This window comes from Rhamphochromis longiceps, linkage group LG5 (assembly GCF_057381845.1).
Source record: "Rhamphochromis longiceps isolate RC_006_pf linkage group LG5, R_longiceps_female_GT1.1, whole genome shotgun sequence".
Taxonomy (NCBI): domain Eukaryota; kingdom Metazoa; phylum Chordata; class Actinopteri; order Cichliformes; family Cichlidae; genus Rhamphochromis; species Rhamphochromis longiceps.
Window position 1 is genome coordinate 1329737 of NC_140561.1, and position 27102 is coordinate 1356838.

Sequence of the window (27102 nt, forward strand, 5' to 3'; positions counted from 1 at the left end):
CTTACAAAAATGGAAACAAGTGGTACATTTCTCATCGTCCCAGGAAGGATCTATAAGAATTGCATTTGACTGTGGGGCATCATTCCAGGGGACATCATTAAACAAGCAGCTCTCACAAGCTCATTGATGGGGTTTTGCTTAGATTTCGACAGGATCCAGTCGCATTTATGGGTGACATAAAGACAATAAAGGACATAACTGAGTTTCGCGTTCATCTGTTCGGTGAAGTATCTTCCCCGAGCTGTGCCAGTTTCGCTTTGAGAAAAACAGCTGAGGACAATCAAACTGAATTCCTAGACAAGGTATGTGAAGCAGTAAAAGAGAACTTCTATGTGGACGACTGTTTGAAGAGCGGGGCCTCCACCTCAGATGCTGTTGATTTGGTCAAAGATCTTTCAGCACTTTGTCAAAGGGGAGGATTTACACTGACCAAGTGGGTCAGTAACAATTGCACGCTGTTGCAAAGAAAATAATTAAATCTTGATAGAGACAAACTTCCTGTAGAAAGAGCTCTGGGCGTGCAGTGTGTGTGGAAACTGATAAATTCAACAATAAAATGGATGTTTGGGGATAACTGTGGCTCAGGTGGTAGAGCAGATCAGCTACTGATTGGAAGGTTGGTGGTTCAATCCTTGGCTTCCCCAGTCTGCATGTCAAATATCCTTGGACAAGATATTAACCCCAAGTTGCCCTCTGATGCGTTCATTGGAGTATGAATGTGTGTGAATGCAGATTAGTTTGCACTTGTGTTTAGAAGTGCTTGTATGAATGGGTGAATGTGGCATGTTGTATAGAGCGCTATGAGTACTCCGAGAGGAGAATAGCGCTGTATAAGAATCAGTCCATTTACCGTGTTCCTCAAAAATCTTGTACTAGATGTGGAATGTTGTCAACATCAGGCTCTATTTACGATCCATTGGGATTTCTTGCACCAGTCCTGCTGCCTGCCAAAAGAATGCAGCAGGAGCTTTGCAAAAGGAAACTGGGATGGGATGAACCAATACCCCAAAACATGTTGCAAAAGTGGAAAAGTTGGCTCAGTGATTTGCAAATGCTTTCTTATTTCAAGGTTAAAAGGTGTATACAACCAAGAGAGTTCGGACCTCTCACACATGCACAGCTACACCATTTTTCAGATGCCGGTGAATCTGGATATCTGCGCATGCAAGACAGTAGGAAATCCATCCATGTAGCATTCTTGATGGGCAAGGCAAGGGTTACACCTCTAAAACCTGTCACTATTCCACATCTGGAACTAACAGCTGCTGTAGTTGCCGTCCGAGTGGATCTCATGTTAAGGACTCAGTTGAGAATGAAACTCAAGCAATCCGTATTTTGGACAGATAGTACATCTGTACTCAAATACATAATGAATGAGGATAAACGTTTACTTACCTTTGTGGCAAACAGTCTTATTCATTGCGACTAAACGATCACAATGGGGATATGTAAGCTCAAAGGAAAATCCAGCAGATGATGCTACAAGAGGGCTGAAGGCTGGGAACATTGCACATAGCAGCCGCTGGATCGAAGGACCAAGCTTTCTGCAGTAGCCAGAAAGTGATTGGCCGACCAGTCTAATGAATGCTCCTTAGAACCAGAGGACCCTGAAGTCAAAGGTGAGGCCACAGTGAATGTTACTCAAGTAAAAGACTTGCTTGATGCTACATGTCAATTGATGGTGTACTTCTCAGACTGGAGAAGGCTCAAGGTTGCTGTTGCTTGGTTCCTTAGACTGAAGGCAATCCTTCCTTCAATGAGAGATAAGAAAAGAAGACCGCAACCTAACTCAAATAATCTAATTTGTAGAGGTACTACAAAGGAGAAAGTAAAGAAAACGCAACTGTATGGTCTATCCTCAAAGGATCTTCTGGAAGCGGCGCTTGCCGTTATCAGATTTTGCCAGCAACAAAGATTTGGAGAGGAGATTGCTACGTTGTCAAGTGGGAAAGGTTCTGTGAGCAGGCACAGCTCAATTTATAGATTAGACCCTTATCTTGATGATGAAGGCCTCTTAAGAGTTGGGGGACGACTGACAAAGGGCTCCTTACCAGAAGAAATGAAGCATCCCTTTGTTCTTGCAAAGGATCAACATGTAGCAAGTCTCATCCTAAAGCACATTCATCAACAGCTTGGTCATAGCGGTCGTAACCACACCTTATCCACACTAAGGAGAAAATACTGGATCACAAAGGCCAACTCGGCTGTAAGGAAGGTTATCGCAGAATGTAATTTTTGCAGAAAATATCCTGGAAAGGCCTTGGAGCAAAAGATGGCAGATTTACCCAAGGAAAGAATTTTGCCAGATAACCCACCACTCACCAACGTCGGTGAAGTGAAAAGAGGACGAGGTACAGCTAAACGTTATGGAGTCATTTTCACCTGTTTAGCCAGCTGAGCGGTGCACTTGGAAGTGGCTAGCTCTCCAAGCACAGATGCCTGCATAATGCTTTGCGCCGTTTTGTGAGTTGGAGAGGTCAAGTCGCTCGCATCCAATCGGACAATGGAACCAATTTTGTTGGAGCAGACAGAGTTAAGAGAGGCTCTTAAATCGCTGAAACATACCCAAATTGAAGCTGTTTGGAGTTTTAATCCGCCTGGAGCATCACAACATGGTGGAATTTGGGAATGGATAATCCGTATGGTCAGAAAGATTCTGAGATCCGTTCTTCAGCAACAACAGTTGGACGGCGATGGATTAAATACAGTTCAGTGTGAAACTGAAGCAATTTTAAATGACAGACCCATCACAAAGCTTTCTGATGATCCAAAAGCCCCAGAGCCACTTACACCAAATCACATCCTCCTGATTTGACCCTCAGGATATGTATCTGAAGAGAAGATGGAAACAGGCTCAGTACTTCTCAGATCTTTGGAAACGATGGCTACGTGAATAGTCGCCTTGGTTACAGGAGAGACAAAAATGGAACCAAAAGAAGAAGAGTCTAAAACCTGGAGATATAGTCATTATAATGGATTCCTCTGCACCACGTGGTTCCTGGCCACTTGGGAGAGTTCTGGAAACCATTCGTGACAAAAATGGACTTGTACGATCTGTACGTTTAAAAACAAAGACTAACGTTCTTGAAAGACCTGTAACTAAACGCCTTGATGCATTTTCAATCATCCAGGTAAGTAAATCTCCAAAAGCTGATTCTGTTCATCTGGACGAGGCGTTTTGTGGCACAAACGTTTCGTCATCATCAGGTGACGTCTTCAGTCTCAGCTGACTGCAGGTTTCAATCTTATAAACAGCACATTTGCATAATGACTGAAACCAGCCCACTGAAGGAACGATGGGCTGGGAGGTCAGTTCCTTAATCGTAATTATGCAAATTCTCATGACCAGCAAGTCACCTGGATGAGTGACGAAACGTTTCTCCCACAAAACGCTACGTCCAGATGAACAGAATCAACTTTTGGAGACCTGTAACTAAACTTTGCCTGTTACATGAGACTGTAGTGTAAAAGTGTATTTAAATGCTCTGTTTACTTGTGTTTATTTATTTGTGTTTATCTTCAGCTCTGCCACCAGCAGCTCATTGTAACGTGCTGTCATGACACGGCTACCTGTCATCTTCCTTTCACTGCTGCTCTTCATTCTGTCCCAGATCACTCTGCTGTGTACAGCGCTCAGTTATCTAAGCTCTAAGTTATACGCCAAAGAGCGACATTTGGAATTTTACATGAATGCAGCTACAGTAACCTCTGTCATGCATCAAGACTAACCTGTCACACTGGGACTCCTGTGGTCCACCAGTGAGTACCAGTAAGAAAGAGACAATCAGTGACTCACGTTCACGTATGTGGACAGCTTCCTCGTCCACTCACTGTGTGAGAAGCACTTTGCAGGCCTGGTGAGAAGCAGAGAGAACACAGATTAATGCACTTTGTATAGTTTATCAGTTTCCACACAGCTTTCCCTCTTCTGTTCAGCTAATGCAGAAGCATGGAGAAGCCTGCACACTGGGTCAGGTTGAAGCTCCCAGTACACAAACCCACTCATGTTTCTGTGGATTTTCCCCAAATAGAGACACAGTTGTTGGGGAGGGAAAAGGATTTATTCAGCCGGTCAGATATTGTACCTACCCTAACAGCGTGTGCACACTCACACACTGTTGTATGCCTGAGGACTTTGTGTGTGTGTTTGTGCTTTCGGAGAGCTCATCTGTGCACCAGGTGCTGCCTTTGGGACTCCAGCATGTTCTTTTCCTTCTTTCTTTGTCTCTTTGTATGAAACATGTACAGTACACAACAACACACACTGTTACACATGGTCTGACTGGTGGACTCTGTGGTAAGCTGAGCTTACACTTCTGTGTTTCACACATGCACTCACAGACCACACTACGAAAAGAATCATTGTTATTTATGCTGCCGCGGTTCTGGCTCAGCTTGACCCAGTATTTTGAGTCGCTATGTTTTGGTGTGTTTTTGCATTTTGGATTCTTTCCTTATTATGATGCTGATGATTATGACTCTTTGTTTCAGTTCTTCTTGTTCAGGGATTAGTTCGTAGGTTTTGTGTTCTCATGTTTATTGCAGGTTTAGTTCAGTGTCTAGTCTGTCTCTGTGTCGTGTCTGCGTCTTTGTTTAGTGCTGTCTTGTTTCCTGTTTTACTCTGAAGGTTCATGTTCCTGTCTTATGTCAGTGTTTCTAGCTGTTTTCCCTTCTGTCTCTAATTCCTTGATGACTTGATGACTTCCTCTGTGTATTTTAGCCCAGTGTGTCTTCGTGTCAGTGTCGCGTCGTCTGTTCATGCACCCTGTTATTTCTAGCTGCACGTCATGATTCTAGTCTGCAAGATTCAGTATTGGACATGTTCATAGTCACTTTCTCCAGTCATGTTTGCCTGCACCTTCATGTGCCTGCACCTTCATGTGCCTGCACCTTCATGTGCCAGCACCGAGATCTCGTTCACAGTTTCTCATGTCGTGTTCATAGTCTGTCCGCAGTACTTCGTCATAGTTCAGTCCTGGTCTTCGTTTATAGCCTTAGTTACTCCCAGTTTAGGTCTTTAGTTTTCCCATAGTTTGTGGTTTGTTATTTTGCCTTCTGTGTCAGCCCTGATTAAAGGCTCGCTTTGAGCTTAGCACAAGTTTTGCCTCCTGCGTCTGTGTCCGCACCTGGATCCACCAAACACTCTCCACACGGTCTGCCCTCGCGGGCCGTGACAGTATGCATTAGTGATCGTGTCGCCTTCTGTTCCTTTTATATATCAATGACTTGGGTCAAAATGTCTCAGACACAAATTTGCATTCTTATGCTGACGACACAGTTATTTACTGTTATGGATCATCTCTTGCTCAGGCCATTGAAACCCTACAGAAAGCCTTTGTTGCTTTCCAGCATTCACTTATTCAGCTAAAATTAGTTCTCAATGCTGACAAGACTAAGCTAATGTTGTTTTCTAAGTCAAAGAAGGTCCCGGAGCCTATTCCAGTGGTGTCCACCATTGAAGGAAATGTCATAGAGATGGTTCATGAATATAAATACCTTGGTGTCTGGATTGATGACTCCTTCACCTTTAAACCACATATAGAGAGACTAGTAAAGAAACTGAGACTTAAACTTCGTTTTTTCTTCCGTAATAAACAGTGCTTTTCTTTTGCAGTAAAAAAACGTCTTGTCACTGCAACCTTTATCTGTGTTAGATTATGGTGACATTCTGTATATGAACGCTTCTTCTTCATGTCTTCTAATGTTGGACACGATGTATCATGCTTCCTTGAGGTTTATTACCAATTGTAAATACCTGACCCATCACTGTGATTTGTACTTAAGAGTAAAATGGCCTTCTTTGGCCATTAGAAGACAGGGGCATTGGTACACTTTTATTTACAAAGCTATGCTTGGATTGCTGCCTCCTTATATTTGTACTTTGGTCACAAGGACAAATAGTGGTTCTTACTCCTTACGTTCAAATGATCAGCTGCTGCTGTCTGTTCCCCTTGTCCACACAGAGCTGGGTAAGAAAGCCTTTGTGCACTCTGCGCCTTTTTCATGGAACCTGTTACAGAAAGACTGGAAACTGACTGAACTGTTGTCTTTAAATGTTTTTAAAACTAAACTCAAAGGCCTACAGACTGCCTCAATAATGTGTAATTGTTTTGTGTAATTTTAACTTTGTTTGTTCGTATGTATTTGTTTTGAAATGTGCTGCCTCTTGGCCAGGACTCCCTTGAAATAGAGGTTTTTGATCTCAACGGGACATTCCTGGTTAAATAAAGGTTAAATAAAAATAATAATAAATAAATAAAATATGTCATTATTCTGCTAATGTTGAAGCACAGCTGTTTCCACCACAGTGGAAAAAATGAAGGCGTGATTGCACAACTGAAACTGGAAATCCATTTTCTTTCTTAATAGCTGCAGGTAGCAGGGTGGAGACCACTGGAGCTGCAGAGAAGACGGCGAGTGTAGCGGTTCAGGTCCACAGAGAGACGGCAAGTGTAGCGGTCCAGGTCCACAGAGAGAGACGGCGAGTGTAGCGGTCCAGGTCCACAGAGAGACGGGGAGTGTAGCGGTCCAGGTCCACAGAGAGACGGCGAGTGTAGCGGTCCAGGTCCACAGAGAGAGACGGTGAGTGTAGCGGTCCAAGTCCACAGAGAGAGACGGCGAGTGTAGCGGTCCAGGTCCACAGAGAGACGGCGAGTGTAGCGGTCCAGGTCCACAGAGAGAGACGGTGAGTGTAGCGGTCCAAGTCCACAGAGAGAGACGGCGAGTGTAGCGGTCCAGGTCCACAGAGAGACGGGGAGTGTAGCGGTCCAGGTCCACAGAGAGAGACGGCGAGTGTAGCGGTCCAGGTCCACAGAGAGACGGGGAGTGTAGCGGTCCAGGTCCACAGAGAGAGACGGTGAGTGTAGCGGTCCAGGTCCACAGAGAGACGGGGAGTGTAGTGGTCCAGGTCCACAGAGAGAGACGGCGAGTGTAGCGGTCCAAGTCCACAGAGAGACGGCGAGTGTAGCGGTCCAGGTCCACAGAGAGAGACGGCGAGTGTAGCGGTCCAGGTCCACAGAGAGACGGGGAGTGTAGTGGTCCAGGTCCACAGAGAGAGACGGCGAGTGTAGCGGTCCAAGTCCACAGAGAGACGGCGAGTGTAGCGGTCCAGGTCCACAGAGAGAGACGGCGAGTGTAGCGGTCCAAGTCCACAGAGAGAGACGGGGAGTGTAGCGGTCCAAGTCCACAGAGAGAGACGGCGAGTGTAGTGGTCCAGGTCCACAGAGAGACGGGGAGCTGGGTAAAGTCATTTTCCACTGTGGAGGACAAACACTTTCAAACTTGTCCATCACAGCAACACAAACTGCCTCCTTTAAAAAGACTCGATGTGCAGTTCAGTATTGACAGTGACATCACATGAAGTGCATATAAAGTGTGTCTGAATGGCAGAGATGCAGACATGTGTGCATGTGGCACAGAGCCATGGCTCAGTGTCTGAGTGAGCTTGAAGCCGTTTATGATTCTGAACCACAAACAAGCTCAAACTTTGGACTGTTTGACTGATGAAAACCTCCATTATGGCCGTTCATACTCCTCACAGTCATTAAACAATGAACAGTTAAATGACATCACAGTTTTTTACGACTACAGTTACAGAAAGAAAACATAAGCAGGCTAAAGTGAAGAGTCTGGGCAGTGAGCTACCAGAACTTTCTATATTTCACACATTTATTTCTTATCATTTTAGTCCCAGTTAAGATCAGAGTGGCTGTTTGTGGCCAGTGATCTCCATGGAAGCAGCAAAGGCTCCAGAGCAGGCTTTGTAAGCTGAGCATGTACATATGTGAGCTGTGGGGCAGAGGAATGGGCAAACTTACGATTGCTTGTAATAAAGTGAAAATTGCCATTTAATATGTCACCAATATTTCCCATAGTAAGATCAGCTTCTTAGCTTCATGTGAGCTGGGATGGTTTGTACATTATGATGCAGGGCAGACTGAAACATCAACAGGTGAGCAAAGAGTTGATCCAACACAGGCTGCAGGTGTATCATATCCCCACAACTACAGGACGCCACATATTTAATGTGTGGGGAGGAACGTGAGCTAAGAACAAAGGGCCTGGTGTCTCAGAGTTCTGACGTACACGTTCTCATCTTTTTATTCAACAGCAACATTACCTAAAGATTAGCCAGCAGCAAGGCCAAGTCTGCTACAACGAGTAACAGACCTCATGTTATTGTCCTGGGTGGAGTCGAGGAGATGGATGCTCTGCACACCTTACGATTAGACAATTCATCATTAAGCTTGAAACATCCTGAGAACCGAGAACAGTGCTATTTGCTGTTTAATCACATTTTATACTCCAATCAGATCGATTAGCCAGCCATCACCAGCAGCCAGCTTCCCTGTGAAGCTGTCCCTGGTTCACTGTGGACACTGTGGGTGTGTTCAGCCCTCCTGTCTCTCATTTAAATCTGTTTTCATGCAACACAACAGCTCAACAACAAGCAGCGTGGGGTTCACAGTTCAGCATTTCACACACTGTTGCTACAAACTCAACATACAGGAGTATGCACGCACACACACAAAGCTACAGCTGTCGTGACTGTAGCCCCTCTGCAGTGCTGCTGTTGTGCTTTTTGTGTTTGTCGGAAATCAAACCAGTGAATTTGCTGGTCTTCCAGCTGCAGCTCCACTCTGCCTTCTCCCCTCTCCCACTCCTCTTTGTTTCCGTGTTTCCGGTTAAAACTAGGTCATTTTCCAACCCACAGCTCCCACTGAGCGTGACATCCAGATACACACGTATCCCCTGGCAACCACACGTTCACCCTCGACACCCCGTCCAGACTGCGTCCTCGTTTCCTGCACCTTCCTGCAGGTTGTGTTCACTGAGCATGGCGGGCTCTGCAGACACAGCTTTGTTCAGCACACTTCAAACTGTAAGACGTGAAACGTTCTTTACCAGCTTCTAATAAAACAGCCTTTGAACGCAATGATCCTTCTTGTGTATCTGTTAATGTAGAGTCACAGCTGAGTATAATGTGGAAGGACAAATTATGTTTTCACTGACTATCACAATATGAAAAGTCCCGTCGAGACTGTTTCCAGTTCTGAGGGCAGCTCAAGAGGTAGGGCAGGGCGTCTGCCAATCGGGAGGTCAGTGGTTTGATGAATGATGCTTACACCGTCCATACTGCTGACATCCACTCTTACTGACCTCACCTTTCAGAAAAGGTGGAGTAGCAAAGTCTGCTCTGAGATGATGAATACACCACTCTGCTCTGTGCTGAAGTCCTGACACAACAATTTGAATGAAGCATTTTGCCCATTAACGGGCAATGAGCCTCTCGCATGAGCAGGTTTGGCTCGCTCGTCTTTAGAGAATTGTTTTAATTCGGCCGCACTGAAGAGTGTTTAAGCATGAACAGCCTGTTTAAAGTCATGCCAAAGCATGTCAGTCTACTGAGGAGATCTAGGTCACTCCAAAACCTCCATGTTGGTTTCTCTGGCCATTCAGAGGTAGACTTGCTGGTGCACTGCTGCAAATGTGCTTCAGCTCCAGTGCATGAACTGATGGACACTCACTCGCCTTCAGGACCTATTTGTAAATCATCACACTGACACAAAGATGACGGGTTACTCAGCAGAAGTGTGGGGAGAGTGAGACAGTATAAAATAATCCAGGAGACAAAGCTGTGCCATTTCTGGACTTGGTTCAATTATTATTTATGGTTTTTGGGGAGGTTATGAAATCTGTTCATTGGTTTTCAGTAGCAGTTAGGAAACAACACAAACATCAGACTGCGGGGAAAGCTGGTGACGCAGCGCAGAGGTTAAATTCTTCTCAGGGAAGAATAATCAATAGAAAGCTGAAATCATCGTCTGAACTCATTCATGCTACTCTGCATGTTACTGCACAAACCATGAGCCCAGCATGTCTCCGTTCTCAGCTGAGGGCCTACAGGCTGCAACTGGCTGTAGATTAGAAATGATGTCACTGTCATATAATGACATCACTGGACGGGGAGGGTATAGAGTTCAGAGGTCACGGGGTAAACAGCACGGTGGGGGAGGGAGGAAACATGTGCAGACACACAACAGAAACACACACCTTTTTAGAGCAGTGCTGCGAGTGCTAGACTGTGTATGAGGGACCAGCAGTGATAGACTGAGTAGTGTGTGCACACATGCACACAAACACATGAATAAGGCAGGTGCAGAGAGCTGTACCAGCATCAGCTGTGTCTTTAACAGCAGTGCTGCTGCTGTGATGTCATTATTATGTGATGAGACCAGTTTATGTAGAGACGGGCCTTTTGTTCTGTCTCGTTCCCCTCAAACGGATGCTGGCTCTGACTTTTTCACTCATGTGTTACCTCGGACTATAAAGCACCTGCATGATCGGTGATGTAAATAAAACTAGACTGAATATAGGCCAGGTCACATGGGGTCAGTGCATCCTCACTCCCAGCCAATAACATGTTAACACAGGGGGTGTAATCTGTCACGCCACGGACCCTTTTAACGGTGTAAGGAGACACCAGCAGCAGTGCTATGTTTAATGACAGCGCCATACCAGCAGGCAGTCGGGATCAGAACATCAGCATTAAAATAATAATGATAATCAGTGTGGCTGTGATTGTGCTGCACAGAAAGACACTGGAAGTTTTTATTCAAATAGAGTCTAGTTACCATGTGAACCATGTCGACCAGCATTAGGATACATATATGTGCCAGGCAAGTAAAGGTTACATGTGTACCCCCTTTTCTCGGTTTGAAGGTGCAGTCAGTCCTCTGTGCTCAGACCAAGCACCACTGCCACTCAAGTGTTGGAGTAATAATTTTTGATTTTTATTGTGAAGGGGTCGCCACAGCAGCTAGCTCCACCTCTTTGTGTGAGATGGACCCTCAAAGGAAACTGGACAGGTTCTTCTGTAGCACGTGTCTGCTCGACCTGAGCGCATTTACACAGCTGCATCATTCACACAAGCACTTTTTTTAAGTGCTTTCTTAGGCACACACACACTCATGCATTGGAGAGCTTAGTGTCATGCCCAAGGATATCTAGAGCAGCCAGTGGTTGAACCACCAACCTTAGCAGATAGCCCGCTGTACCTCCTGAGCTAAAAACACCTCACATCCCTGTGATGGGATTTTACATTTATCTGTTACTGATTTTCCACTTTTTTAAAGACAGCTTTGGGCTAAACAATGTTCACAGTCAGCCTGTGTGAGGTGTCACAAGGGGACAAATTAATGATGGTAAATTCGATTCTTTTTACTGAATCGAGTTTGAATGAGTCACTCACCAAAGTGAATCGTGTTTGAGTCATATGAGTCACAGAGTCAGTTGCCCAGAGAGTGCAAAAAATATAAATTTTTACTCAAACTTAATTTGTTTCTCTTTTCATGTAAATCCTACTGCTAAGATGAGTGATTGAAAAAGAAAAACAACTAGTTTTATAGAGCAAAAAAAAGATTTCTAAAGGGAACATTTATTTTATTTATTTTTATTTTTATTTTATTAGTATTTTCCTTAAATGTGTTAAATATATATTTTCTCATCTAAATGTCCACTGAGCTGTGAGCCAGGGGGCGGTAATGCGCCTTAACGTTGGTTGCCAACCAAGAAGAAGAAGCTGTGAGCCAGGAGGGAGGGGATGAGTAACTTAAATGTGCTGCTAGCATGTTAGCAGAGCGATGCTACTGTGAACTGAGGAGCTGTTGTCTTGATGTGAGCTTCTACTCAGGGTTTGTTCTTCATGTATATTTCTACTAATGGAATTAGTTTGCTAACAGCAACAGGGATGAGTCAGTTGGACTTGTGAATCATGATTCACGAGTCCAGTAAAGTGATTCTCGAGTATTGAACGATTCGTTCATGATTCGCGCATCACTAGTACAAATGAGTGATGGGCAAAGGAAGTGACACAGTGTTGTGTCTCTAATGGTACATCCTTAAGTGCACTTCTTTTAGTTCAGTGTGAAATAAGAACATGGTCTGAACTCTGTATCAGTGTAAAACAAACCTGCACTACAGGGAGTGCAGAATTATTAGGCAAATGAGTATTTTGTCCACACCATCCTCTTCATGCATGTTGTCTTACTCCAAGCTGTATAGGCTCGAAAGCCTACTACCAATTAAGCATATTAGGTGATGTGCATCTCTGTAATGAGAAGGGGTGTGGTCTAATGACATCAACACCCTATATCAGGTGTGCATAATTATTAGGCAACGTCCTTTCCTTTGGCAAAATGGGTCAAAAGAAGGACTTGACAGGTTCAGAAAAGTCAAAAATAGTGAGATATCTTGCAGAGGGATGCAGCAGTCTCAAAATTGCAAAGCTTCTGAAGCGTGATCATCGAACAATCAAGCGTTTCATTCAAAATAGTCAACAGGGTCGCAAGAAGCGTGTGGAAAAACCAAGGTGCAAAATAACTGCCCATGAACTGAGAAAAGTCAAGCGTGCAGCTGCCAAGATGCCACTTGCCACCAGTTTGGCCATATTTCAGAGCTGCAACATCACTGGAGTGCCCAAAAGCACAAGGTGTGCAATACTCAGAGACATGGCCAAGGTAAGAAAGGCTGAAAGACGACCACCACTGAACAAGACACACAAGCTGAAACGTCAAGACTGGGCCAAGAAATATCTCAAGACTGGTTTTTCTAAGGTTTTATGGACTGATGAAATGAGAGTGAGTCTTGATGGGCCAGATGGATGGGCCCGTGGCTGGATTGGTAAAGGGCAGAGAGCTCCAGTCCCACTCAGACGCCAGCAAGGTGGAGGTGGAGTACTGGTTTGGGCTGGTATCATCAAAGATGAGCTTGTGGGGCCTTTTCGGGTTGAGGATGGAGTCAAGCTCAACTCCCAGTCCTACTGCCAGTTCCTGGAAGACACCTTCTTCAAGCAGTGGTACAGGAAGAAGTCTGCATCCTTCAAGAAAAACATGATTTTCATGCAGGACAATGCTCCATCACACGCGTCCAAGTACTCCACAGCGTGGCTGGCAAGAAAGGGTATAAAAGAAGAAAAACTAATGACATGGCCTCCTTGTTCACCTGATCTGAACCCCATTGAGAACCTGTGGTCCATCATCAAATGTGAGATTTACAAGGAGGGAAAACAGTACACCTCTCTGAACAGTGTCTGGGAGGCTGTGGTTGCTGCTGCACGCAATGTTGATGGTGAACAGATCAAAACACTGACAGAATCCATGGATGGCAGGCTTTTGAGTGTCCTTGCAAAGAAAGGTGGCTATATTGGTCGCTGATTTGTTTTTGTTTTGTTTTTGAATGTCAGAAATGTATATTTGTGAATGTGGAGATGTTATATTGGTTTCACTGGTAAAAATAAATAATTGAAATGGGTATATATTTGTTTTTTGTTAAGTTGCCTAATAATTATGCACAGTAATAGTCACCTGCACACACAGATATCCCCCTAAAATAGCTAAAACTAAAAACAAACTAAAAACTACTTCCAAAAACATTCAGCTTTGATATTAATGAGTTTTTTGGGTTCATTGAGAACATGGTTGTTGTTCAATAATAACATTATTCCTCAAAAATACAACTTGCCTAATAATTCTGCACTCCCTGTATATCCAGTAATGCACTTGTGAGATCTAAAAAGAGAAAAAAGTACTTTCAAGATAAAAATAGGGTCTGTGAAGATATGTATAGATCTGATCTATAAGTCTTGAAATGTGTATATAAAAAAAGAAATCAGCAACTTCAAATGGAGCCTCCTATTAACACTTCCTCGAGCTTCCACCTTTTGGTGAAAGTAGATGATTTTTGGTGCAATTTTGGTGCACTTATTTGATAACGTTGTACTTGGCATGTGGACCTGACTCCAAAGCTTTATATGGAGACGGCTTGTCTGCAGGAAACCAAAGCAGTCCTTTCTCAACATGATCTAACCCTGTCTGCTACCTGAGGGCCCTTTACTGAGAACACCTGCTTCCATACTACAGATGAATGTACCCACATGATCGTTCCTTGAAATGATTGGCTCTGCTCGTGCACACACAGATATCCCCCTAAAATAGCTAAAACTAAAAACAAACTAAAAACTACTTCCAAAAACATTCAGCTTTGATATTAATGAGTTTTTTGGGTTCATTGAGAACATGGTTGTTGTTCAATAATAACATTATTCCTCAAAAATACAACTTGCCTAATAATTCTGCACTCCCTGTATAGATTTCTCCTGATGCTGACAGGCTGCCCTTATCAACAACAGTACAATGTGTTAGAAAAACACACAAGACTGAGATAAGCCGAACAACCAGCAAGAAGCCATGGTGTCAACCTCTCCCCAAACTGTAAGCCTAAGCTGGCTCGTACACTGCAAGACCAGGAAATAAAAGAGGCAGACGGAGCCCGGTCAACGATCACACCCACAGATATGATGGAGGCAGACAGTGAGGGTGGGGGTGTTAGAGACAGAGACGGGACCCGTGAAAAGCAACAACAGACAAAGAAGATGTGGTGTGAGAAAGCAAAGAAGCGATGCAGAAACAACACGTGTGTCCTGGAAATGCTGTAACATGCCAGGTGACTGAAAAACACGAGACCATCCTGAGGAGGCTCAGAGGACACTTCCACTTCTTTTCTGCTTTTAGAACCACCTCACTCCATTTCTCAAAGGTTTAAACAACAGTTTCTGCTCCTGAACTTTGGTCTCCTTGTCATCTCTTAGCTGATTTTTATTTCACATCAGCAGAAGCTGGTTTGCTTTTATAGTTTAGCCTTTAACCTTTTATTAGTGAGATAGCTGAACCAGCCCACTGATGTGTGTGTTATGATGAATATTCTGACTGCATAAATAATAAATGGCTTCATTACTTTGTATTGAAGTAAACTGAGACGTGGAACAGGAAGCTACATCGCAGGCTGAGGTTCAGTGTGTTGCCTGAGGACGCTAACATGTGGACAGACCCTCAAGCCTCCAACGGTGCCCCAGGGTGAATCAGGCACTGCATGCAGCCCAAATCCACTGTTTCCTTGTGCATTTGGAGCCTATCGAGCCATCAATGGGACGACTGGGATAAACCCAGTCTACCTCTGTGTGAATGTTGGAGCCGTCTGCAGCGACACCTTCTTTGTTTAACATGCTTCTACAATACTTTACTCATCATTCAGCTCCATGTGAAACACTGCAGCCCTGCAGCTGACAGCCACGTCACACTAAAGTCACTTTGGTTGGTTTTAATTATTTGTATAACATATATATGTAATATAAACCTGGGGGTGAAAACAGCTGTTTGAGAGCAAGTCCTTAAACGACACCACAGACGAACCAGCAGCCGTTGATGACCATCCACTGCTCAGATATGTGTTTGTACGCTGCAGACATGAAGGGGCAGACACAATAACTTATTTGTGATTACTTTTATTTGAAACCATAAAATCCTTCATGCAACAAAGCAGTCACATGTAGCTGGTTCCAGTAAAGCTTCCTATTATGGGAATGAGACTTCCTCACTGGTGCTTTGTTCTACAGTACACCCATGCAATGCCCAGTTCTCCACAGTACTTCATTTATTATATGTAGACCATAAGAACCTCTTCATAGGATCTACATGTGAGAAATTATCTTCAGCTAGTCTTTTCAGCTTAGCGACAAACAGGCTTAGTGCTTTAAACATGGGGCTCGTGCTGCGCCTGCCTGACACACGGGTCTACATACCACAGACGCTTTGAACAAGTGTCTGTGGGACACAGATGCACTCCTTTAAAGCACGAGGTTTGTGTCCTATTTTAAGAACAGGAAATGAGCCGTCGACAGTGCTTCACACATGCAGCCACAGAAACATCTGTGTGTGTCCAGACATAATGTTTCTTTGTGCCAGAAGAAATGAAAGTGTGCTCTCTGTCTCACTCTTATATCACTCCACATCAACAATCACCATCCCCATCGTGTTGTCAGTTAACTCCACCTCTATCTTCCTTTGTCGTACTCTTGTTCTGTAGACGATCTCTCTGCATCTTTCTGACTCTTACAGTCATCCCCATCCTTCTCCTATTGTTCCCTATCATTGTTCCCTCGATCCATTAATCCATGTGTTCTATCTTTTCCTCCACGTCTCCATGAAGCATTGCAGCAGGTCAGTTTGTCACCTCATTACCACATCTGGATCTCACTTTGCACTCACACACACACACCACCTATACAAAGAAAACACTACCCCCTTTCCCCCTCTCATCTGCCTTTTGAACCTCCTTTTTTTCTCTCTTGTTTTTGTCCAATGAGAAAGCTGTCTGGTCACCAGGGCTCCTTAGCAACAGTCCCACTAGAGGAAAGAGGAATGAAGGAGGTAGGGAATAGGAACAAAGGATGAGAGTGGTGGGGTGATGAGGGTAAGAAGGGATGACGATGAGGAGGAGCTGAACAGGAAAATCAGCCCCTGCAGGAGTGTGAAGCTGGAGATGTGTGTGCTGTTATTTGTGTGTGTGTGTGTGTGGGGGGGGGGGGGGGGGGGGGGCCAGAACTGCATGAATAAAGTGTGAGAGTGGGGGCATGGGGCATGTGTGGCTTCGGCTTTCCATGCTTGTGTCTCAAAGTACATGAAGATAAGACGGCGATGCCACGATTGGGTCCAACTGAATCAAAAACAACAGAATAAATCCTGGTTTGTAAATCTCACCTGCATTAGAGGACTACCTGTGGTATGACATCAGCAGCCAATGAGCATGTTCATCTCAACACTGGACTGTCCATGTTTTACATTATGTGTGGTCAGTGTTCGGGAGTAACAGAGTACATGTACCACCGTCACATATTCAAAATATAAGACATGAGTAACTGTATTCTGTTACAGTTACCGTTTAAAAAGGTGGTAATCAGAATACAGTTACTTTGATGAAATAAATGGATTACACGGCGGTCTTTTCCTGTTACATATGTTAGGCTGTCCCCTCTCTGTTTTTGGTTTCCACGCCGGTGGAAACTCAAACAAAACACGCATTCAGAGGCTCTGATGTCTGTGTCTCAGTCTCGCGGCCCATGTTACCTCTACTTGCGGCCTGCATAATGGCGTGAAGAAATATTTTCAATAATTATTATTTAAAAAATGATTTAATATGAAGGCAACAGGAAGTGTTACAGGCATCGCCTTAAAGCATGTAGCCTGATGGGCAGTGTAGTCCGTGCTGCAGGGAGAATGGACTGCCATACTCGTTATGTGTCTGTGAGGAGGGAGAGAAAGGAAAAGTAGGAGCTGTCACCGAGCAGAAACGGGAGCTGGAAGCATGTAAATATATTAATAACCACTGCAGCCAAACAGAGAGCCTGACGAGCCCAGCTGTAAGTAAGCTGTTAAGACTCGACTGTACACTGTGTTCGTGTTTTCCTCTGAAACAATAAGTTCTGTTGGAGCCTTTCGACGCCTCTCTCTGTCTCTGCTAGCAAAGTGACCCAGACAACAAAGTAAAGCTAGTTTTCGACGTATCAGCCAGAGGTCCCTTTACTACGGCTCGGAGCCGCTGACCTGTTTTATATACGCGCTGAATAGTTTTCTACACGAGATCGCTGCAAAAAGTGCAGCCTTACCTAATGTCCACCTACTGTTACTCATTATATTAAGATTTAAACATCTAGCTGGTGTTGGTGTGGAGAGTAACCTTCAGTAATAGTAATAAATCACAGCAATAGTGCATTCATGTAGTTGTAAACAGCATGATAATATATTATTAAGTAATCCAAAGTATTCAGAATACGTTACTGTCATTGAGTAACATTACATTACAAAATACATTTGGGGCATGTAATCTGTAATCTGTAGTAGGGCTGGGCGATATGGCCTAAAATCCATATCACGGTATAATTTGAAGCACGTGCGGTAACGATATATATCGCAATATATTCTTTTCTTCTGTATAACGTATTTTCCACACTATAAGCACACTTAAAATACTTTAATTTTCTCAAAAATCGAGAGTGTGCCTTATGTATGAATTCTGGTTGTGCTTACTGACCTCGAACCAATTTTGGCTTCAGAAATCTGTTAAAAACGTTTTAGTACAACTTTGGTAAGCCGCACTGCTTGATGGATTGTCAGAGCATTACGGCGGCTGTGGTGAGGAGCTTCACGGAGTAATCTGGGTCCTAAACCAGTGTTGCCAACTTAGCGACTTTGTCGCTCTATTTAGCGAGTTTTCAGACCCTCTTAGCGACTTTTTTTCTAAAAAGCGACTAGCGACAAATCTGGTGACTTTCTGGCGTTATTAGGATGGTTTTTTTACTCACTTTATGTCTCTTCCACGATGTTATTTCTCTCTCCAACAACGTAGGTTACAATTACATTAGCATGGCCAATTATGCAAATTAGGCAATGACATCATTTAGCGACTTCTAGCGACTTTTAGGACAGCAAATAGCGATTTTCCTTACTGAGGAGTTGGCAACACTGTCCTAAACTCCGTCAACTTCAGGTCCCAAAGTCAAACGAACACTGAGAGTTAAAAACAGTCTAAATTCTTTCATCTTTAATTAAATCATCAGCGTTGCTGCTTTACCAGGTGTAACAATTAAGTTTAACATCCAGGCATCCATGAAAACAGAATTTATTAAATTTAACGGAGTTAGAAGTTAGCAGGAAGTTAGCTCGCTAGTTTCGCTAGTTACCTAAACATGATATAGCATGTTCTGACTGAGAGATTTCTGAAAAAATTCAAACGTACAGCTCTGCTATCACTTCCAACATAAATGAAGACAGGAAACTAAACAGCAGTGACGTTTGTAGGGTTACTGAAGTTGGGCTAGCTGGTATATAATGATGTGCTACGTGATCGCTAGCGACACAGCTATGTTAGCATAACATAAACATGTAGTGGAATACATTTTAAAAGTAACCTTCCCAACACTGTGTGTGGTGATTGCATGTGTTAGAGCATTCAGTGAGATAAAACTAGACAATAACAAATAAAGAGAAGCAGTAAAAAAGCCAGTATCTGAAGGTCAGAGTAAAAGCAGAGCGGTGTGTGTGCTGCTCTGTGAACATGTCCACCAGGCCTAATTTGCCAGCATGGCCCCATCTGCCTTGAGGTTACTGTGGCTAATAAAGCCATTCTGCTACGTCTGATCTGCTCTGCAGCCTCACACAGACACATGGACATGCACACAGTTGTCATTTGTCTGGCATAATTACACCATTACCAAATTTAATTTCCGCAGGTCCCCCTCCCTCCATTTGTGTTTTTTTCCTCCAGCAAAATGGGGTTAAATGTGTGTGTGTGAGCTGGCCTCTAACAGCCAGTCTTCCTCTGGCACTGTGGTGACCATGGTGAGTTAGTAAGATGTGCCCACATGTATGTATGTGATTATAAAATACTGTGGGGCTGTTGGAGCTGCAGACAAAGCACACATACACTCAAAATAACACGATATAAAAGTAATCAGTAATACCAATAGCATCGTTCTGTGAAGCATCTATGAAGCTACAAGCCCAGCACTGAGTCAGCCTCACTAAAGTCTATAAGCCTGCGACATACAGAGGAAGCCACAGGTCCTCACACAGCATCAGCCATGTACATATATCACAACCACACTACACTGGGACTGCATATTTTCAACACATAAGTGGTAATTATATTTCATTACAGAAATCCAAATGACTCACCCATCACATCTTTGTCTTACTCAATAGTTAAAGAAAATGTGTACTGCATGAATAAGGTAAGCAACTTGAACCTAATGCACTGAATATGTAAGCATGCTGATTAATGTGGAGGCAGGGTCAGTTTGGGCTTGTGCCGTCTGGGCCCTGGGGCACTGCCCCAGCTGCTGCATCACAACCTACCCCTTTGCTATGCCTGACCTGTTTTCTAGTAGTTTTCTGCATTCAAGTATATATGCAAATATGTGCAAGTATATATCAAGCAGTTTGTCACATTTCAGCCTCCAAACACTCTCTGATAAACTCCCCTTATTAGGCTTCCTGGTTTTTATTTGCAAGGTTAGATTTGTGTGCAAGCGAACAGTTAGCTAGCTCTGATAGATGCCAGCTCACGCTAAACCAAAGACTGATGCAGATGCACGTAATTAAACTACGAGCAACATAGGAGTTCTACGTTTTTGGCAAAAACATGCAGATTTGGTTCAGAATGATTTCTGCTGATTAAATAATGATTTTACTATACTTCCTTTATCTTTTCATTGTCTAAGTATGACATCTACTCTTACCAGTAGCAATGTAGAAACAGAAAATACTGAGCAGAAATGAGTTAATGCTATTGGTGCAGCCCCAGGCCCCCTTGGTCACCTCTGCATTAGTATGGCGTTATTTTTGTGCCACTATTCTGAGCGCACGTAAACAAAAAGTTTGCAGGTGCAAGTGTTGCATTTTGAGGACAAATTTATTTTGAGCGAAGAAAAGCTAAATTTGAGTGAACAAACTTCATTGCTGCGTGCAAAAAATGTATTTCAGTGTTTGCTATTATCCACACACACACACACACACACACACACACACACACACACACACACACACACACTCTCTCACTCAGTTTTTGCATTTGCGCTCACTCGCAATGTGTCGCTCGCGCTCTCAACATTTCTGCCCATGCACGCTCAACTCTTTCTCTACACCGTTATATTTGTGCCACAAAACCAGCCAATCACAGACTTGGATGCAAAAATATCTGATTGGCTGGTCTGGTCTCCAATCAGCTCGAAATGACGAAATGCAATATCCCAGAATGCATTTCATCCAAAACTCAAACGAGGCAGTGGCGGAGGAACACAGAGGGGCGGAGTTTGAAATATTATTCTTTCTGGGTCACAAAATAAACTTTTGAGATATTTTCATGTGAGAATGTTTCTGTGTGAACTTCAAATACCTGCTCGATTCATCAGGACATCTGATTGGAGACCAGACCAGCCAATCAGATATTTTTGCATCCAAGTCTGTGATTGGCTGGTTTTGTGGCACAAATATAACGGTGTAGAGAAAGAGTTGAGCGCGCACGGGCAGAAATGTTGAGAGCGCGACTGACACGACACATTGCGAGTGAGCGCAAATGCAAAAACTGAGCGAGAGGGGCTGCTGTTGTGTGTGTGTGTGTGTGTGTGTGTGTGTGTGTGTGTGTGTGTGTGTGTGTGTGTGAGAGTGTGTGTGTGTGTGTGTGTGTGTGTGTGTGTGTGTGTGTGTGTGTGTGTGTGTGGATAATAGCAAACACTGAAATACATTTTTTGCACGCAGGAATGAATTTTGTTCACTCAAATTCAGCTTTTCTTCGCTCAAAATAAATTTCTCCTCAAAATACAACACTTGCACCTGCAAATGTTTTTACGTGCGCTCAAACATTTTTTACGTGCGCTCAGAATAGTGGCACAACAATAAGGCCATACATTAAACCCTCACTGAAGAGGTTTTCTAGCACATCATCACCTGTCCTAACTAACAGCAGGGCAGGATGTGGAGAGTGCAGATGCACGACGTGCCTTTCATGTGGTCATGTTGTTAGGTGACCCACAAAAACAGGTTGTTGTGTGTTGTTACAGTGCTAATAGATGAAGGGGGGGATGATACTGACTTCATCACATTTCTAAACACTTTATATCTTTTATCTGATAAATACATAGATCACTATATAATACAATGCATTATATACTGTACCCTCTAACAGAATGCTGGGACATTGTGAAGCTTCTCCTCACTAAGGTGAAGCACACACTCACAATGTCTGATAGGAAGTTTGTTATGCTTTTATTTTGAAGTCCACTAACCACTGTCTCTTCTTAAGGTCAACTTCCTGAAGGCCAGATGGAGTGCACACATGATTACGGACTAATGATGTTCACCTGATGGGAATTCCCTGATTACCCACTGTCAGTGGGGTGAACCATTAGAGCTGGAGGGAGGGGTTGACATGGTGTTAACATGAGTGCAGTACTTGCTGCAGTGTGTAGCCACCAGCTCCTCTTCCAGATACACTGCAAGTATACAGCACGCAGTGTTTTAGTGAACGAGTGAGTATACCAGCTGTACTGTGGAGGAACAGCTAGCTGTGCTAATGCTAATGCTACTGATAACGACAAACCTTGTGCGTGTGTTGTTTTTCATAGACATAAAGCTGGTGTATGACTCGTACCATTACGTTCAGCTACACCAGTACAAAGACACAGATATAGGTTTTTTTATTCAAAGCATATTTTGCTGATGAGTACTCATCCAGCCCCACTGTCTACACACACCTGTACAGGTAACGAGCAGATTTAGCTGTATGCCAGGACTAAACTGATGCAGCACGGAGAAGCACAGCCAGAGAGTATGAACATGGTGATATGGTTCCAGCTCTGACTGATACTGTCAGTGACGATTAGTAAAGACACACTACAGCCCTCTGTATATAATCACAGCTTGTGTAATCTCCTTTGTAGTTGTATTAGGTAACAAGGAAATATGTGGCTCCATAATTGAGTGGTTTCAGCTGGAGATACAAATCCACTTTTGGAGTGCATCAGAGCACGTGGTGTAAAATCTGCCAAATGAAAACACGTGGAGCTACCTGTTGTGACAGGACGAGGTCAAAGGCAGCTTCGTTTGTCACACAGGCCCTCTGGGTCCCTGAAAAGCCTGTAACTTGTGATGTACACACAACAAGAACCTACAGTAGTAAACTGAAAGCAGACACACGTTCCTCTGCATCCCGTTAAGAGCACGATTTGTATGTGACGTCTTTGAGCATTGTTCTTTGGAGTCCTGATCACACAGTGACAATTTGTTCTGATCTTGTCCCTTTGGCCATGAAAGGAGGGGGTGGAGAAAGAGCGAGGGGGGATGGGCGGTGGTTAGCATGAGACCAAATATTTGCAGTGAAAGGCCCGTCATTGTCCATTAGACTTTCTCTCCTTTCTGCTCTCTGGGTGCATTAACCTCTTCTTCAACAATGCTCCCGAACAAAGGAAGTACTGTATGTGTTTATGTGTGCGCCCGAGTTTGTGTGTGTGCGTTTGCTTTTCTGCCACGCCCACACACTGTCCATCCCCTGCATCAACACACACGCACACACACACACATATACTAGTCTGTCTGCCACAGATGATCAGAAAAATATTGACTGTTGTCTTGTGTGCACATCAGTCATCGCCCAGCATGTGTGTGTTTGTTGGGTTGTACTTAAATATATTTACTAAGATGTGCTTCATTCACAGCAGTTATGGTCTGATGTGCTCTCTTTAAACCAGCGGTGCGCAGCCTCTTGTGCTCCACGGACGGTTTAATGTCAGACCGTCACGGAGCGGCCTTTAAGGTGTGGCGGACAAATGCAACAACAAAACGATACGACCGAGAGAACCGCGGCGGTATTCTGTAAATATAACAGTAAACGTGAATTCACTGTCTGTTAGCAGCGTGCTGCTGAAACGCGCCAACACTGACGGTAACGTCCTCCTCTCTGCCCCTTAATGCTCTCTGGTCGCTATGGTAACGGGTACATATTTCTTTCAAGATAAGACGCACCTACAAAACAAATATAAAGTACATGAAAATATATACTTCACCGTAATGCTAAATCGATGAGAGCCCTGTGCTTGTTTCTCTGCACCGAGGCGCTCACACCTGGGTATAGTTGGGGGCGATGACTTGATTTAGTTTTTCTTTGCCACCAAAGAAAAAAAACCAGAACGTTATTCATAACGCAGGGGGAAAGACCCAGGGAAACCGAGTTAACGATAAACCCCCTGGAAACCATACATTTCACACCCGAGCCTCAACTCTCGCAGCCCGGGGGTGGGGACGGCTGCTTTAGACTGTAATGTGGTCGATGCTCTCATCAGCAGTAAGTGTGTGACGTTGCTTTATGAACATCTGCTTTGTTTTGCTTGAAATGACAAAATACCTGATTGTAATAAGACAAACACAGCAGACGATGTCTCACACTCATGGCCCTAGCCTTACCCTGTATCTTTAATGCTGCTGCTGTTTAGTTCATTAAGAACTGTGATTTTCAGACACAGTTGGTTAGCCGACTCTTACCTGATGGTTTGAAGACCATTCCTGACGTGATCATTATATGACACATTTTTGTAGTGCCACAGTAGTATTACGTTAGCATCCCACATCATATAAATGTTCTCGTGTGATTTATTTATACAAAATGTCTTGATGAGTTGTTCCTGCTGACATTAGTGGAAGATGATCGAGAAGAGACCATGTGGAAATAACTGCTGACTGCAGCAGTGTGGAGTTGACTGTGCAACTTCACTTTTTAAAGCATCATTTCTACTTGGTATCAATGTTTGGCTGCAATTACATGCAACTGTTTAGTAAACTGCAAGAACATTATTATTCAATCTTCAGTTCAACTGAATTCCCTTTTATTTATGCAATACCAAATCACTACAAGTGTTCCCTCAAAGTGCTTTGTGTTGTAAGGTCAAGACTCAACCATAATACAAAGAAGAAAAGAAAACCCCAACAATCACAGCAAGCGCCAGTGGGAAGGAAAAACTCCCTTTTAACAGGAAGAACCCTCCAGCACAACCAGGATAAGGGAGGGGCGGGGCCATCTGCTGCGACTGGTCAGTGTGAAGGGAGAGAGCCAGAGATTAATAATTACTATTAACTGAATGCAGAAGTGTGTATTAACACCTAATGAGTGAAAAAAAAGGTGAGTGAAGAAGAAACACCCAGTGCATCATGGGAATCCCCGGCAGCCTACATCTATTGCAGCATAACTAAGGGAGGATTCAGGGTCACCTGGTCCAGCCCTAACTATATGCTTTAGCAAAAAGGAAAGTTTGAAGCCTAATCTTGAAAGTAGAGATAGTGTCTGTCTCCTGAATCCAAACTGGAAGCTGGTTCCACAGAAGAGGGGCCTGAAAACTGAAGGCTCTGCCTCCCATTCTACTTTTAAATACTCTAGGAACAACAAGTAGGCCTGCAGAGCGAGAGCAAAGTGCTCTAATAGGGTGATATGGTACTACAAGGTCATTAAGATAAGATGGGGCCTGATTATTTAAGACCTTGTATGTGAGGAGCAGGATTTTGAATTCTGGATTTAACAGGAAGCCAAAACAGGAGAAATCTGCTCTCTCTTTCTAGTCCCTGTCAGGACTCTTGCTGCAGCATTTTGGATTAGCTGAAGGCTTTTCAGCGAGTTTTTGGACATCCTGATAATAATGAATTACAGTCGTCCAGCCTGGAAGTAATAAATGCATGAACTAGTTTTTCAGCATCAGAGGGATTTCTATGATTTCTCTGTGTTATTGTAGAGTCCTAACCTTAAAATATAAAGCACCACGCAGCACCTGTTGTTGTGATTTGGTGATATATACAGTACATAAAACTGAATTGAACTGAGTGAACCACGGTCAGAACTAGAGCAGGGTGATATGGCCAAAAATATTGATCACGATATATATTTGAACATTTGCGATAACAATATAACTGACGATATAATTGGTGCGAGACAAAATACAACTCCACAACTTTACCAGCGCAAAAAGACAACCTTCCATTTATTTTCACTTAAACAAGCAGCTGGTTTTTATGTACATTAAAGCTTTGTAAAAATCTAACAGTGCAAATGCAAATTCCTTGCTGAAAGTTTAACCAAAAGGCATTTCCAGTAGAAATGGGCTGACATATCCTGAGCATAACCATGTATAATATCCACTGAAGTTAAAAAGAGGTGCTTTGCAACATTAAACTGCAGTGTGCAGTACGTATTTTTCGGACCATAAGGTGCACGGGATTATAAGGCACATTAAGCGAAACAAAGCAGTCAGATAAATCAAACTTTATTAAACTCATTCTTCTTGCTTCCTCCACTTCTGTACCATTGATTCATTAATGTTGAATTCTCTGCAGCTGCTCTATTCCCATGTTGTTGCAGTATATTAATGACTAACCTCGTATTGTGGATGGATTATCTCAGTTGTTCTCCTGACTGAAGTTTGGTCCGTTTACAGCATCCTGCCATGCGATTGCATTTGTCTCTAACCATCAGGAACCTTCACGTTAACTTTTATAAGTGGAAAAGTGTTAGTGTTCGTCCTCCAGCTTCACTGTTTATGTTATGCTAACATAGCTGTGTCGCTAGCGATCACGTAGCACATCATTATATACCAGCTAGCCCAACTTCAGTATCCCTACAAACGTCACTGCTGTTTAGTTTCCTGTCTTCATTTATGTTGGAAGTGATAGCAGAGCTGTATGTTTGATTTTTTTCAGAAATCTCTCAGTCAGAACATGCTATATCATGCTTAGGTAACTAGTGAAACTAGCGAGCTAACTTCCGCTAGCTTCCTGCTAACTTCTAACTCCTTAAATGTAATAAATTTTGTTTTCATGGATGCCTGGAAGTTAAACTTCATAGTTACACCTGGTAAAGCAGCAATGCTGATCGTTTTATTAAAGATGAAAGAATTTAGACAGTTTTTAACTCTAAGTGATGCTGCAGTGTTGTTTGACCTGAAGATACGGAGTTTAGGACCCAGATTACTCCCAGATTTAAGAGCATCTTAGTCCGACAAATACGACAATAACAACGGCCGCTTGTATGTTCTGCAAAAAAATGTGCTTTGTCGTGTATCTGACGGACAAACACCAAACCAGTTCCACATCACGGAAGTTGCACCATTTTTACAAACCAATTCTGGTTCATCTGTTTCACTCAACAATCGGCCATGTGCGTATGAAAACAAAGGCACTGCGCATGCGCGTTTTACTCCCATTCTATCGCGATATTTCATTTTCCTATCGTTGCCTAACATTATACCGGTATTACCGTGAACGGTATAATATGGCCCAGCCCTAGTCAGAACAATGGTTCACTTTACTGTTGGTCAACGATGCTTTACTGAGCACACAAAGCACTCTATAACACACAATCACACATTCACATTCAGTGCTTTACTCTGTTTTGACTGCAATCACTGCCACTCACTCTGATGGATGGACTGGGGCCAATCTGTGGTTCAGTATCTTGCTCAAAGACACTTCAGTAATACAGCACAGAATATAGCTGTGTGTGTGTGTGTGTGTGTGTGTGTGTGTGTGTGTGTGTGTGTGTGTGTGTGTGTGTGTGTGTGTGTGTGTGTGTGTGTGTGACGACCAAAAATTTGCATGCTACTATACTTGTAGGGACCAACAGTCACTTTTGCAGATAAAAATGTGGTTTTAGGCGTGGTGTGACAGTTAGGTGATG

The 27102-nt window shown here is 43.5% G+C and overlaps 1 protein-coding gene across 11 annotated transcripts in view; it reads right to left on the bottom strand.

Moving 5' to 3' along the window:
* The window catches only part of nfasca (neurofascin homolog (chicken) a), a 173977-nt gene that overhangs the window by 89106 nt on the left and 57769 nt on the right, over positions 1–27102 (bottom strand). For 10 of the 11 annotated variants that reach the window (XM_085405424.1, XM_085405434.1, XM_085405427.1 and 7 more), the window contains exon 3: positions 3797–3854. The gene's annotated coding sequence lies outside the window, so the exon portion shown is untranslated. Of the gene's footprint in view, positions 1–3729; positions 3855–27102 lie in introns of all 11 variants that reach the window. The other variant, XM_085405425.1, reaches the window with a different exon arrangement.